The sequence below is a fragment of the Balaenoptera physalus genome (genome assembly GCF_965194825.1).
Source record: "Balaenoptera physalus genome assembly, chromosome: 19".
NCBI classification, from domain to species: domain Eukaryota; kingdom Metazoa; phylum Chordata; class Mammalia; order Artiodactyla; family Balaenopteridae; genus Balaenoptera; species Balaenoptera physalus.
Genome location: NC_138900.1, coordinates 43,104,091 through 43,115,932, shown reverse-complemented (window position 1 = coordinate 43,115,932; position 11,842 = coordinate 43,104,091). Strand labels below are relative to the sequence as shown.

Genomic DNA, 11,842 nt, shown 5'->3' with positions numbered 1-11,842 from the left:
CTGTATACAAATGAAAAATAAACTTATTAAAGCAAAGAGCACACAGAACTAGAATTTAGTTATTATAATTCATTATTAAAAACTCTTTCTACTAAATTAGGGCTTGCAAAACAAACAAAAACAAGAGGATGGTTAGGGATTGCAAAACAAAGAAAAAGAAGAGGATGGTTTCTCATGGACATCCTCATGATGTCACTTTCAATGACAGGGTGTTACAATGAATATTATTGTAAAAGAATGATAAGGCTTTAAAATGGACTGATATAACCAATAGTGACATGAAGAAGTTTCTTGGATTAATAATTTTGATGGGACAAATAAGAAAGTCACACTGGAAAGAATATTGGTTGACTGATCCCTTACTTTAAACACCTATCTATCTATCTTTCCAAAGATTATGACAAGAAGAAGGGTCAAATAAATAATGACATTTCTTCACTTTAATGATAACTTGGAAACTCCACTTCCTGCAGATAGAATTTCAAAAGTTAAACCTCTTTTGGGTTATTTTCTACAAAATTTCAATCGCTCTATATACCCAAATAAGAGCTATCACTTGAGGAGGTAATGATAAAGTGGAGAGGACAACTCAGATTCAAAACCTATAATCCTGGAAAACTTACAAAATACGGAATTTTGGTCAGGACAGTTAGCGAAAGTGAAACTGGATCTATGCAACCTTGAAATTTACATGGGTGAAGGAAAGAAACTGCAAGAAACAATATTATTGGTCCTAATCTTGGTTCATGGCACCATATTTACGAAGACAATTGTTACAACAGTGTGACCACATCTGAAATATTGTTGAAAACTAAAACCAGAGTGTGTGGGACTATAAGAGAGAATCATGGTATACCAAACCTATTAAAGGAGAAATCTGAAAATCTACAGAGGGGAGAAATGACATTCTTATGGAAGGGAGAAGTGATTGATTCTTCTTATATGGAAAGACAAGAGGCTAGTCTGAATGGTGACAACTATTCATGATGCCTCCATAGCATCTACAGGAAAGGAAGACTGGAGGACTGGCCGTCAGATGACTAAGCCCACTTGTATATTAGAGTATGATAAATATATGAAAGGAGTTGATTGATCTGATCAATATCTGGCAAACTTCAATATCCTCTGGAAAACTCAAAAATGGTATAAGAAAGTGGGTTTGTATTTGAGTAATTATGGTTTATTCAATGCATTTAAAATTTATTGTAACCTTAATGCACAGAATAAAATGATTTACACGGAATTTTTGTTAGCAGTAGCTAGAGAATGGGTAACTGACCGTTCTGGTGGTGTAGTGGTAGTCCCACACCTTGTTCTTCTTGTGGCATTTCTAAAAGAGCCCCCTGCAAAGATTCACCTGGATGACTACTATGTAAAACAAAAAACATATTTTAGAGGAAATAATACCCACAGGACTAAAAAAAAAAAAATGCCACCAGAAAGTGTAGAGTCTGCTCTTTCAGGGGAAAGTGCAGTGAAACATGGTATATTTGTAATGGATGTTCTGTTCCCCTGCACAGAGGTGCCAGCTATACTGCCTATCACACGCTAATGAAATATTAGAATGCTTTAGTAAAAAACGTACAAAGCTTCAAATAAATACATTAAGTGCAAAAAAAGTCACTGATATTTACTCAGATGCAGGTGTTTCAATATTCACTTACATAACAAATCACCGATCACAGGCATTAGTTTCTGCAAAAATCCCCTGGGTCAATAATATGTTAAATGCACCAACATTCACATGATAGGGGTCCCAGAAGGAGAAAAGAGATAGAACCTAAGAAAATATTTGAAGATATAATAGCTGAAAACTTCCCTAACATGGGAAAAGAAATAGTCACCCAAGTCCAGGAAGTGCAGAGTCCCAGGCAGGATAAACCCAAGGAGGAACATGTTGAGACACAGAGAGATCAAATTGACAAGACAAAGAAAATATTAAAAGCAACAAAGGAAAAGCAACAAATAACATACAAGGCAATTCCCATTAGGTTATCAGCTGATTTTTCAGCAGAAACTCTACAGGCCAGAGGGAGTGGCACAATATATATAAAGTGATGAAAGGGAAGAACCTACAACCAAGAATACTCTACCCAGCAAGGCTGTCATTCAGATTCAACAAAGAAATCAATAGCTTTACAGACAAGCAAAAGCTAAGAGAATTCAGCACCACCAGACCAACTTTGCAACAAATGCTAAAGGTACTTCTCTAGGCAGAAAAGAAAAGCCCACAAATAGAAACAAGAAAATTATGAAGGGGAAAGCTCACCAATAAAGGCAAACATACAGTAAAGGTAGAAACCATCCCCACACAAATATGCTATCACGACCAGCAATTACGAGGAGCATACAAATGTAGGGTATTGGAAATGCATGTGAAACTAAAAGACCAGCATTGTTTGAAACTTAAAACAATCTTATTTATATAGAGACTGCTATATCAAAACCTCATGGTAACCATAAACTGAAAATTTACAATAGATACACAAAGAATAAGGAATCCAAACACAACAGTAAAGTTAGTCATCAAATCACAAAAGAAGGGAAAACCAAACAAGTCATGGAGATGTAGTGTACAGCAATACTGATTATAATACTGTATTGCATATTTTTAAAAAAAGGGAAGAAAAAAGACCTACAAAAACAAGTCCAAAACCATTAACAAAATGGCAATAAGAACATACATATTGATAATTACCTTAAATGTAAATGGATTTAATGCTCCAACCAAACGACACAGACTGGCTGAATGGATACATAAACAAGACCTGTATATATGCTGTCTACAAGAGACCCACTTCAGATCTAGGGACTCATACAGACTGAAAGTGAGGGGATGGAAAAAGGCATTCCATGCAAATGGAAGTCAAAAGAAAGCTGGAGCAGCAATTCTCATATCAGGTAAAATAGACTTTAAAATAAAGACTTACAAGAGACAAAGAATGACACTACATAATGATAAAAGGATCAATCCAAGAAGAAGATATAACAATTGTAAATATATAAGTACCCAACATAGGAGCACCTCAATATATAAGGCAAATACTAACAGCCATAAAGGGAGAAATAATGAGCGGCTTTAACACCCGACTTTCATCAATGGACAGATCATCCAGAGAGAAAATTAATAAGGAAACACAAGCCTTAAATGGCACATTAGACCAGATGGACTTAATTGATATTTATAGAGCATTCCATCCAAAAATAGCAGAATACACGTCATTCTTCTCAAGTGCACACAGAACTTTCCCCGGCATTGATCACATGCTGGGCCACAAAGTGACCCTTGGTAAATTTAAGAAAATTGAAATCATATCAAGCATCTTTTCTGACCACAACACTATGAGATTAGAAATCAACTACAAGAAAAATACTGCAAAAACACAAACACCTGGAGGATAAACAATATGCTACTAAACAACCAAGAGATCACTGAGGAAATCAAAGAGGAAATCAAAAAAATACCTAGAGACAAATGAAAATGAAAGCGTGATGATCCAAAACCTGTGGGACACAGGAAAAGCAGTTCTAAGAGGGAAGTTTATAACAATACTATCTTATACAGGAAACAAGAAAAATCCCAAATAAACAATCTAACTTTACACCTAAAGCAACCAGAGAAAGATGAACAAGCAAAACCCAAAATTAGAAGGAAAGAAATCATAAAGATCAGAGTGGAAATAAATAGAGATGAAGAAAACAATAGAAATGATCAAAGAAACTAAAAGCTGGTTCTTTGAAAAGATAAACAAAATTGATGAACCTTTAGCCAAACTCACCAAGGAAAAAAGGGAAGAAGGCTCAAATCAATAAAATTAGAAATGAAAAAGGAGAAGTTACAATGGACACCACAGAAATACAAAGGATCATAAGAGACTACTATAAGCAGCTACATGCCAATAAAATGGACAACCTAGAAGAAATGGAAGAATTCTCAGAAAGATACAATCTCCCAAAACTGAACCAGGAAGAAATAGAAAATATGAACAGACCAATCACAAGTACTGAAATTGAAACTGTGATTTAAAAACTCCCATAAACAAAAGTCCAGAACCAGATGGCTTCACAGGTGAATTCTAGTAAACTTTTAGAGAAGAGTTAACACCTGTCCTTTTGAAACAATTCCAAAACATTGCAGAGGAAGGAACACTCCCAAACTCACTCTTTGAGGACACCATCACCCTGATACCAAAACCAGACAAAGATGCCACACAAAAAAAGAAAATTACAGGCCAATATCACGATGAACATAAACACAAAAATTCTCAACAAAATATGAGCAATCCAAATTCAACAGTACATTAAAAGAATCATGCTCCGAGGAGCTTCAAGATGGTGGAAGAGTAAGACGCGGAGATCACCTTCCTACCCACAAATACATCAGAAATACATCTATGTGTGGAACAACTCCTACAGAACACCTACTGAATGCTGGCAGAAGACCTCAGACTTCCCAAAAGGCAAGAAACTCCCCACGTACATGGGTAGGGCAAAAGAAAAAAGAAAAAACAGAGACAAAAGAATAGGGATGGGACCTTCACCAGTGGGAGGGAGCTGTGAAGGAGGAAAGGTTTCCACACACTAGGAAGGCCCTTCACGGGCGGAGACTGCAGGTGGCGGAGCGGGGAAGCTCTGGAGCCACGGAGGAGAGCGCAGCCACAGGGGTGCAGAGGGCAAAGCGGAGAGATTCCCGCATGGTGGAGCGGTGCCGAGCAGCACTCACCAGCCCGAGAGGCTTGTCTGCTCACCCGCCGGGACGGGCTGGGCTGGGAGCTGAGGCTCGGGCTTCGGAGGGCAGATCCCAGGGAGAGGACTGGGGTGGGCTGCGTGAACACAGCCTGAAGGGGCTATGGCGCCATGGCTAGCCTGGAGGGAGTCCGGGAAAATGTCTGGAGCTGCCGAAGAGGCAAGAGACTTTTTCTTGCCTCTTTGTTTCCTGGTGCGTGAGGAGAGGGGGTTCAGAGCGCCGCTTAAATGAGCTCCAGAGATGGGCACGAGCCGCGGCGATCAGCGTGGACCACAGAGACGGGCATGAGACGCTAAGGCCGCTGCTGCCGCCACCAAGAAGCCTGTGTGTGAGCACAGGCCACTCTCCATACTTCCCCTCCCGGGAGCCTGTGCAGCCCGCCACTGCCAGGCTCCCGTGCTCTGGGGACAACTTCCCTGGGAGAATGCACGGCGCGCCTCAGGCTGCTGCAACGTCACACCAGCCTCTGCCGCCTCAGGCTCGCCCCGCATCCGTACCCCTCCCTCCCCCCGGCCTGAGTGAGCCAGAGCCCCCGAATCAGCTGCTCCTTTAACCCCGTCCTGTCTGAGTGAAGAACAGACGCCGTCAGGTGACCTACACTCACAGACGGGGCCAAATCCAAAGCTGAACTCCAGGAGCTGTGCAAACAAAGAAGAGAAAGGGAAATTTCTCCCAACAGCCTCAGGAGCAGCGGATGAAATCACCACAATCAACTTGATGTACCCTGCATGTGTGTAATAGCTGAATAGACAACGAATCATCCCAAATTGAGGAAGTGAACGTTGGGAGCAATGATATATATATATATTTTTCCCTTTTTCTCTTTTTGTGAGTGTGTATGTTTCTGTGTGTGATTTTGTCTGTATAGCTTTGCTTTTACCATTTGTCCTAGGGTTCTGTCCATTTTTTTTTTTTTTTGGATAGTTTTTAGCACTTGTTATCATTGGTGGATTTGTTTGTTGGTTTGGTTGCTCTCTTCTTTCCTTTTTTTTTAATAAAAAAATCTTTTTAATAATTATATTTTTTATTTTAATAACTTTTTAATTTAATTGAATTTTATCTTCTTTCTGTCTTTCTATTTTTCCTCTCTTTATTCTGAGCCGTGTGGATGACAGGCCCTTGGTCCTCCAGCCAGGTGTCAGGGATGTCCCTCTGAGGTAGGAGAGCCACGTTCAGGACACTGGTGCACAAGAGACCTCCCAGCTCCACGTAATATCAAATGGCGAAAATCTCCCAGAGATCTCCATCTCAACACCAAGACCCAGCTCCACTCAACGACCAGCAAGCTCCAGTGCTGGACACCCTATGCCAACAACTAGCAAGACAGGAACACAACCCCATCCATTAGCAGAGGGGCTGCCTATAATCATAATAAGGCCAGAGACACGCCAAAACACACCACCAGACATGGACGTGCCCACCAGAAAGACAAGATCCAACGTCATCCACCAGAACACAGGCACTAGTCCCCTCCACCAGGAAGCCTACATAACCCACTGAACCAACCTTAGCCACTGGGAACAGACAGCAAAAACAAGGGAAACTACGAAGCTGCCTCCTGCAAAAAGGAGACCCCAAACACAGTAAGTTAAGCAAAATGAGAAGACAGAGAAACACACAGCAGATGAAGAGGCAAGGCAAAAACCCACCAGACCTAACAAATGAAGAGGATATAGGCAGTCTACCTGATAAAGAATTCAGAATAATGATAGTAAAGATGATCCAAAATCTTGGAAATAGAATGGGGAAAATACAAGAAACGTTTAACAAGGACCTAGAAGAACTAAAGAGCAAATAAACAGTGATGAACAACACAATAAATGAAATTAAAAATTCTCTAGAAGGGATCAATAGCAGAATAACTGAGGCAGAAGAACGGATAAGTGACCTGGAAGATAAAATAGTGGAAATAACCACCACAGATCAGGATAAAGAAAAAAGAATGAAAAGAATTGAGGACAGTCTCAGAGACCTCTGGGACAACATTAAACACACTAACTTGAATTATAGGGGTCCCAGAAGAAGAAGAGAAAAAGAAAGGGACTGAGAAAATATTTGAAGACATTAGAGTTGAAAAATTCCCTAATATGGGAAAGGAAATAGTTAATCAAGTCCAGGAAGCACAGAGAGTCCCATACAGGATAAATCCAAGGAGAAACACGCCAAGACACATATTAATCAAACTATCAAAAATTAAATACAAAGAAAAAATATTAAAAGCAGCAAGGGAAAAACAACAAATAACACACAAGGGAATCCCCATAAGGTTAACAGCTGATCTTTCAGCAGAAACTCTGCAAGCCAGAAGGGAGTGGCAGGACATATTTAAAGTGAGGAAGGAGAAAAACCTACAACCAAGATTACTCGACCCAGCAAGGATCTCATTCAGATTTGATGGAGAAATTAAAACCTTTACAGAAAAGCAAAAGCTAAGAGAATTCAGCACCACCAAACCAGCTTTACAACAAACGCTAAAGGAACTTCTCTAGGCAGGGAACACAAGAGAAGGAAAAGACCTACAATAACAAACCCAAAACAATTAAGAAAATGGTAATAGGAACATACATATCGATAATTACCTTAAATGTAAATGGATTAAATCCTCCAACCAAAAGACACAGACTGGCTGAATGGATACATAAACAAGACCCGTATACATGCTGTCTACAAGAGACCCACTTCAGACCTAGGGACACAAACAGACTGAAAGTGAGGGGATGGAAAAACATACTCCATGCAAATGGGAATCAAAAGAAAGCTGGAGTAGCAATTCTCATATTAGACAAAATAGACTTTAAAACAAAGACTATTACAAGAGACAAAGAAGGACACTACATAATGATCAAGGGGGATCAATCCAAGAAGAAGATATAACAATTGTAAATATTTATGAACCCAACATAGGAGCACCTCAATACATAAGGCAAATACTGACAGCCATAAAAGGGGAAATTGATGGTAGCACAATCATAGTAGGGGACTTTAACACCCCACTTTCACCAATGGACAGATTATCCAAAATGAAAATAAAAAAGGAAACACAAGCTTTAAATGATACATTAAACAAGATGGACTTAATTGATATTTATAGGACATTCCATCCAAAAACAACAGAATACACATTCTTCTCAAGTGCTCATGCAACATTCTCCAGGATAGATCATATCTTGGGTCACAAATCAAGCCTTGATAAATTTAAGAAAATTGAAATCGTATCAAGTATCTTTTCCAACCACAACGCTATGAGACTAGATATCAATTACAGGAAAAAATCTGTAAGAAATACAAACACATGGAGGCTAAACAATACACCACTTAATAACCAAGAAAGCACTGCAGAAATCAAAGAGGAAATCAAAAAATACCTAGAAACAAATGACAATGAAAACACAACTACCCAAAACCTATGGGATGCAGCAAAAGCAGTTCTAAGAGGGAAGTTTATAGCAATACAATCCTACCTTAAGAAACAAGAAACATCTCAAATAAACAACCTAACCTTACACCTAAAGCAATTAGAGAAAGAAGAACAAAAAATCCCCAAAGTTAGCAGAAGGAAAGAAATCATAAAGATCAGATCAGAAATAAATGAAAAATGAATGAAGGAAACAGTAGCAAAGATCACTAAAACTAAAAGCCGGTTCCTTGAGAAGATAAACAAAATTGATAAACCATTAGCCAGAGTCATCAAGAAAAAAAGGGAGAAGACTCAAATCAACAGAATTAGAAGTGAAAAAGAAGTAACAACTGACACTGCAGAAATACAAAGGATCATGAGAGATTACTAAAAGCAACTACATGCCAATAAAATGGACAACCTGGAAGAAATGGACAAATTCTTAGAAATGCACAACCTTCTGAGACTGAACCAGGAAGAAATAGAAAATATGAATAGACCAATCACAAGCACTGAAATTGAAACTGTGATTAAAAATCTTCCAACAAACGAAAGCCCAGAACCAGATGGCTTCACAGGCAAATTCTATCAAACATTTAGAGAAGAGCTAACACGTATCCTTCTCAAACTGTTCCAAAATATAGCAGAGGGAGGAATACTCCCAAACTCATTCTACAAGGCCACCATAACCCTGATACCAAAACCAGACAAAGATGCCACAAAGAAAGAAAACTACAGGCCAATATCACTGATGAACATAGATGCAAAAATTCTCAACAAAATACTAGCAAACAGAATCCAACAGCACATTAAAAGCAAGTGGGGTTTATCCCAGGAATGCAAGGATTTTTCAATATACGCAAATCAATCAATGTGATACACCATATTAACAAATTGAAGGAGAAAAACCATGTGATCATCTCAATACATGCAGAGAAAGCTTTTGACAAAATTCAACACTAATTTATGATAAAAACCCTCCAGAAAGTAGGCATAGAGGGAACTTAACATAATAAAGGCCATACATGACAAACCCACAGCCAACATCGTCCTCAATGGTGAAAAACTGAAACCATTTCCACTAAGATCAGGAACAAGACAAGGTTGCCCACTCTCACCACTATTATTCAACATAGTTTTGGAAGTTTTAGTCACAGCAATTAGAGAAGAAAAAGAAATAAAAGGAATCCAAATCAGAAAAGAAGATGTAAGGCTGTCACTGTTTGCAGACAACATGATACTATACATAGAGAATCCTAAAGATGCTACCAGAAAACTACTAGAGTTAATCAATGAATGTGGTAAAGTAGCAGGATACAAAATTAATGCACAGAAATCTCTTGCATTCCTATACACTAACGATGAAAAATCTGAAAGTGAAATTAAGAAAACACTCCCATTTACCACTGCAACAAAAAGAATAAAATATCTAGGAATAAACCTACCTAAGCAGACAAAAGACCTGTATGCAGAAAACTATAAGAAACTGATGAAAGAAATTAAAGATGATACAAATAGATGGAGAGATATCCCATGTTCTTGAATTGGAAGAATCAACACTGTGAAAATGACTATACTACCCAAAGCAATCTACAGATTCAATGCAATCCCTATCAAATTAGCACTGGCATTTTCCACAGAACTAGAACAAAAAATTGCACAATTTGTATGGAAACACAAAAGACCCTGAATAGCCAAAGCAATTTTGAGAAAGAAAAACGGGAGCTGGAGGAATTACGCTCCCTGACTTCAGACTATACTACAAAGCTACAGTAGTCAAGACAGTATGTTACTGGCACAAAAACAGAAATATAGATCAATGGAACAGGACAGAAAGCCCAGAGATAAACCCATGCACATATGGTCACCTTATCGTTGATAAAGGAGGCAAGAAGATCAGTGGAGAAAAGACAGCCTCTTCAATAAGTGGTGCTGGGAAAACTGGACAGCTACATGTAAAAGAATGAAATTAGAACACTCCCTAATACCATATACAAAAATAAACTCAAAATGGATTAAAGACCTAAATGTAAGGCCAGACACTGTCAAACTCCTAGAGGAAAACATAGGCAGAACACTCCATGACATAAATCACAGCAAGATCCTTTTTGACCCACCTCCTAGAGAAATGGAAATCAAAAGAAAAATAAACAAATGGGACCTAATGTAACTTAAAAGCTTTTGCACAGCAAAGGAAACCATAAACAAGAGGAAAAGACAACCCTCAGAATGGGAGAAAATATTTGCAAATGAAGCAACTGACAAAGGATTAATCTCCAAAATATACAGGCAGCTCATGCAGCTCAATATCAAAAAAACAACAACCCAATCCAAAAATGGGCAGAAGACCTAAATAGACATTTCTCCAAAGAAGATATACAGATTGCCAACAAACACGTGAAAGAATGCTCAACATCATTAATCATTAGAGAAATGCAAATCAAAACTACAATGAGATATCATCTCACACCCGTCAGAATGGCCATCATCAAAAAACCTACAAACAATAAATGCTGGAGAGGGTGTGGAGAAAAGGGAACACTCTTGCACTGTTGGTGGAAATGTAATTTGATACAGCCACTATGGAGAACAGTATGGAGGTTCCTTAAAAAACTAAAATTAGAACTATCATAGGACCCAGCAATCCCACTACTGGGCATATACCCTGAGAAAACCATTATTCAAAGAGTCGTGTACCACAATGTTCTCTGAGCAATATCTAAAGCAATATCTTTTTTGATCCATTTCCTAGAGTAATGGAAATAAAAACAAAAATAAACTAATGGGACCTAATTAAACTCAAAAGCTTTTGCACAGCAAAGGAAACCATAAACAAAATGAAGAGACAGCACATAGAATGAGGGAAAATATTTGCAAATGATATGACCAAAAAGAAATTAATCTCCGAAATTTACAATGAGCTCATGCAGCTCACTTTAAAAAAAAAAAAAAGGGCAGAAGACCTGAATAGGCATTTCTCTGAAGAAGACATACAGATGGGCAATAGGCACATGAAAAGATGTTCAACATCGCTAATTATTAAAGAAATGCAAATCAAAACTACAATGAGATATCACCTCATACCAGTCAGAATGGCCATCATCAAGAAGCCTACAAACAGTAAGTGCTCTAGAGGGTGTGGAGAAAAGGGACCTTCCTACACTGTTGCTGGAAATGTAAATTGGTACAGTCACTATGGAGAACAGTATGGAGGTTCCTTTAAAAACTGAAAATAGAGCTACCATATGATTCAGCAATCCCACTCCTGGGCATGTTTCTGGAGAAAAACATGGTTCAAAAAGATACATGCACCCCAGTGTTCATTGCAACACTGTTTACAATAGCCAGGACATGGAAGCAACCTAAATATCCATCAAACAGTTGAATGGATAAAGAAGATGTGGTACATGTATACAATGGAATATTACTCAGCCATAAAAAAGAATGAAATAATGCCATTTGCAGCAACATGGATGCAACTAGAGATCATCATACTAAGTTAAGTAAGTCAGACAGAAAGACAAATATCATATGATATCGCTTATATGTAGAATCTACAAAAATGATACACATGAACTTATTTAGGAAACAGACTCACAAACTTAAAAAACAAACTCATGGTTACCAAAGGGGAAAGGTGGGGGGGGAGGGATAAATTGGAAGTTCGGAATTGACATATACACACTACAATATTTAAA

General features: G+C 38.3%; 1 long non-coding RNA gene across 3 annotated transcripts in view; it reads right to left on the bottom strand.

Moving 5' to 3' along the window:
- LOC309649491 overlaps nucleotides 1-11,842 on the bottom strand; it is a 600,739-nt gene that overhangs the window by 48,604 nt on the left and 540,293 nt on the right. The window lies entirely within an intron of this gene.